Source organism: Lycium barbarum, chromosome 5 (genome assembly GCF_019175385.1).
Source record: "Lycium barbarum isolate Lr01 chromosome 5, ASM1917538v2, whole genome shotgun sequence".
NCBI classification, from domain to species: domain Eukaryota; kingdom Viridiplantae; phylum Streptophyta; class Magnoliopsida; order Solanales; family Solanaceae; genus Lycium; species Lycium barbarum.
This window is the reverse complement of record NC_083341.1, coordinates 26,760,197-26,764,915: the sequence shown is the minus strand read 5'-3', so window position 1 is coordinate 26,764,915 and position 4,719 is coordinate 26,760,197. Positions and strand designations below refer to the sequence as shown.

The 4,719-nt window shown below is 41.5% G+C and overlaps 1 non-coding gene across 1 annotated transcript; it reads right to left on the bottom strand.

Annotated features, from left to right (window-relative positions):
- Positions 1-2,753: 2,753 nt before the first annotated feature.
- On the bottom strand, positions 2,754-2,860 carry LOC132642980 (small nucleolar RNA R71). Its single transcript, XR_009583446.1, has one exon. It is a non-coding gene; the product is annotated as a small nucleolar RNA R71 (small nucleolar RNA).
- Between the last annotated feature and the right edge of the window lie 1,859 nt (positions 2,861-4,719).

Genomic DNA, 4,719 nt, shown 5'->3' with positions numbered 1-4,719 from the left:
TTATAATTTATATAGGTGTATATATTTTTGGGAACTAATTGGGACAAAGAAGCATATTTTAATTGATTGAAATAGAGGGGGGTTAGAAATTAATTCATCTACCCAAAGATATTGGGCCATCTCACTAAACCAAATCAGCAGCCAAATATCCCCCTCAACCGCCCCAACCCAATTCTCGCCAACCCGGCCCAAAACCACCTAAAAATCAGCCTAACCAAACAAAATCCCTAAATCTTTTTCCATCCCAACCAAACGATCCCCTAACTCCTTTCCCCTTCAACCAACAGCTAACCAAACGACGCCGCCATCCCACCCCGTCACGTCACTTCCATCACCTCGTCAGCACTACCACGCCGTCGGACCGCTGGGTTAACGTGGTCAGCGACGCCACTGACCTCACAAGTCACCTTTTCTCCCATCACCCATCTCCCTTTTTCTGAAATAAAGCTTGACGACTCGTAAAAAGGTCGATTGAGACCTCTGAGAACGGGAAAAAGCGAATCCACAGCCATCAAACCCACCTGAAAAGGTGAAAATCCGTCACTTTTTCTTCATTTTTCCTCTTTTCGAAGTTTCAGATTTTTCCCCCTGATGTGCCGTGAATTTTGGCACATTTTATGCCTTTGTAACTAGAAATATTGCTTGATTTTAAGTGTTTTTATATTGTTTCTTATGTTATTTTTGTGTTTTATAGGGTTGATTAACTAAGGATCGGAAATGAGAAGTAATGCTGGAAAAACGGACAAATTTGAGCTAAGCGACGGTCCGAAACTCATGTTACGGACCGTAACGGTGTCCGTAACTTATGTTACGGTTCGTACCTTTGAACCGTAACAAGGCCTGAATTTCCAGAAAGTTTCATTGAAACCATCAGTGTTACGGTGAAGTGTTACGGTCCGTAACTCATGTTACGGTCCGTAACATGTCACCGTAACATGAGCTAAATTTCCAGAGAGTTTCAATAAAATCTTCAGTGTTACGGTTTAGTGTTACGGTCCGTAACATGTCACCGTAACATGAGCTAAATTTCCAGAGAGTTTCAATAAAATCTTCAGTGTTACGGTCCGTAACTCATGTTACGGTCCGTAACCCTTCACCGTAACATCATCCAAAATTCCAGAGAGTTGCCAAGTAATTGTCACCACTTACGCTTCAGAAGGACGGACCGTAACACAGGGTACGGTCCGTCGCATGGTGGCCGTAACGTCGAAGTGGTCAAATGACGAAATGAAGGACGGACCGTAACCTGAGTTACGGTCCGTAACAATGCGGCGTAAGGGCATTTTTGTCCAGAAACTTGGCGCGATTTTTGGCTCTATAAATACATAATGTAGGGTTTTAATTCATCATTCAGATTTTATTTTAGAGGCATAAACCCTAGATTTTTAATCTTGAAGTGATTGGAGCATTTAAGGCAACAACTTCACTCTCATTCCATCTTGTATTAGTATTGTAAGTGTATTATGTTAATCTTTAAGCTTTTTCTGTCAAGAAACATTATGAGTAGCTAATTTCAATTCTAAGGTTGTGAATCCCATGATGGGTATTATGTGAATGGGTTTCTATTATTGATATATGCATAATGGTTGTTGTTATTTATTCTATCTTTGTGTTGTAACGTTGGGTAATGATTGCAAGCATTAGCCGAAGCCATTATATTGACTTTTCTTGGGAAAGAGAGTCAATATTGGTAAGATTGAATAACAATGACTCGAGGCGTTAACCCTCGTTTAATAGACTAACTTAGGAATAAGAATAAGTCTAAATTGGCATTATTGGTCGCTCTTCGATTGTAACTCTTTTATATTCGGAAGAATCATAAAGAGGAAATACTGCTTAACTGTTGGGAAACATTAAGAAGTCTTTAAGAGATCAAGTGCATATTCTTAGAACAACCATTAGAAGTATATCACATTGAAATCCGAAGCATAATATCTAATCAAATTGGGAAACACAACCTTAGTCTCTCTCTCATATTAATTACATTCTAAGTCAAAGTATTCAATTACATTATTCAACAATCAATTCAAACTATCCGGAATAGGATTAAAGCCTTTAAAGATTGGTATCGCATACGATTAGTACTCTTTTCTCTCCATATTCCCTGTGGGATTCGACCCCAACCTTGTTGGGTTACTATATTTGACAACGTCCGCTTTACGCCATTAATAGGTGTAATTTGAGCGTATCAAATTTTGGCGCCGTTGCCGGGGAATACGGTTCAGAAATTACTAATTGTTGTGTACTATTCTTTAAAACTTTTTCTATTCCATCACACCTCGTTTGCTGTTTTAGTGAACCAGGTGAACATGGCTGGAAGACCCCATCGCAATCAAGGGAACCAAGGGGGGATCCAAGTGAACCATCCTGCACCAGAAGAAGAGGAGGATGAGAATGTATTTGCAGAATTCATCGACGAAGCTGATTATGCTTCTGCTGTAGTTCCCCCGAGAACAGGAAATGCTAATTTCAAAATTGATAGTTCTATCTATCAGCTATTGAAACTTGAAGGCTATTTCCGAAATTCTTCGGAAGACTGTCCCCTTCGACACCTAAAGAATTTCGTGCATGTATGTTCCCAACAATCTCAAGGTGCTGTTCCTGCTGATGCACTGCGACTGCGGGTTTTCAAATATTCATTAGCTGGCCAAGCTAGGGAATGGTATGAAAAGCTCCCGAGCAATACTATTCATACCTGGAATGAGCTGGCCAATATCTTTCTAAAAAAATGGTTCCCACCCAGCAAAAAGGCTGAGCTTCGGGATAAGATTTTTGGGTTTAAACAACTTCCAGGGGAACAAATATATGCTGCATGGGAGAGGTTCAAATATTATCTAGCTCAATCTCCGAATCATGGATTTCCATATGCAATTCTCACAGAGAAGTTCTACAAGGGGCTAGATACAATGAATCAAATAGTTGTCAACACTGCAGCTGGGGGATGCTTTATGGACAAAACCTTTGTCAACATCACCCGGTTGCTCGACAAGCTTACTACCCATAATCAAGCCTGGCATTCGACTGATAGCGAATTCCTATCATATGGTAGTCCCTCTGTGGCCGCGGTGGCCAAAGAAAATCATGAGCGAGATCATGCGTTCGCTCAACTGCAAACCACCGTGGATTTATTATCCAAAAGGCTTATGGAGAAAGAGGCCAAATGTGTAAACGTTATCGATGAGATGCCACCTCATGCTCCTGGAATGTATCAAGTTTCTGACGAAACTTATCTTGAGGGGCAGCCACAATATGAGGATGCGAATTATGTCAATAACTCGCAAGGGGGTTATCAACGGCAAAACTACCAAGGTTCCGGTAATCACCCATGGCAAAGGCCTCAACAAAATTACCAAGGACAGAATTATGGAAGAACTGATCAGGGTAATCCCAATCAAGGGAATTACAATAACAATAATTATGGCAACAAGAGCTCTAACCCCTACATTCCACCTAGGGGGCAAGCATCCAATTCCCAGCCATGGAAAGATAATTCAGCTACTAACTCTGCTGGTAACACGTCTAATGATTCTGCAGAACTGAAGAGTATGATGCAGAAAATGTTGATGAATCAAGACAGAACAGAGAGCACAATCAAGGGAATGTCCCAGGTCCAACTATCGCATTCAGCTTCCATTCAGAAGCTTGAAGCGCAATTCAGAGACCTTTCCCGAGAAGTGCATACTCCTCAACGGGGACAATTACCGAGTGATACAGTTCCTAATCCAAAAGGTAGTGGAGTGAACTCTGTGGAGAATGTACTTGCCATTAGCACCAGAAGTGGAAAAATACTTCAGGGTGACAATAAAAAGCCAATTGATCAGGAACCAATTGTTGAAAAAGAAGCGCAGCCTAGTGTATTGGATGATATTGTCGAGGAAGAAGCAGGGGAGGAAGTCCCCATTGTAGTTGAAGAAGAGCTGAATCTTAATAAACCAAAGGAACCGGTGGAAAACCAGGAAAAGGGGAAGGCAAAACTTGCCGGTGCTCTTCGCCCTTTGAGCCAATTGTTTAAATCTTCACCGCCTTTTCCTCAAAGGTTGGTGAGAAAAACAGAAGATGAGAAGTGCTTGAGATTTTATGATCAACTCAAGCAGTTGACGATGAACATTCCTTTCATGGATGCTGTTAAAGAAATGCCTGGCTTTGCTAAGTATTTGAAGGATCTTTTAACAAAGAAGAAAAAGCCATTGAAACACGACACTGTGGGTATCACTCACCGCGTTAGTGCCATTCTTTCCAAAACCACTGTGCAAAAGAGGGAAGATCCTGGAGCATTCACAATTCCATGCACCATAGGGCAGCAAAATTTTTCCAGGGCTTTGTGTGATAACGGGGCTAGCATAAATCTTATGCCCCTGGAAATTTTTAAGAGATCGGGGCTAGCTATGCCAAGGCTAACTACCATGAGGTTGCAGATGGCTGACAGATCGATAAAAAGGCCAGTTGGAGTAGTTAATGCTGTGCTGGTTCGAATCGGGGAATTTCTACTGCCGGCAGATTTCGTGATTCTTGATTGTGCTATTGATCAAGAAATTCCTATTATTCTGGGAAGACCTTTCCTTGCCACAGGGAGGGCTCTTATGGACTCCGAAAAGCACGAAATAAAGTTCCGGGTGAACGATGAGGAGGTGAATTTTCACGCTAGCAAAGGCATGAAGTTACCTAGTCCTTATCAAAGCATTTCAGTCATAAACTCTGTTGACAAGGTGGATGAAGCAG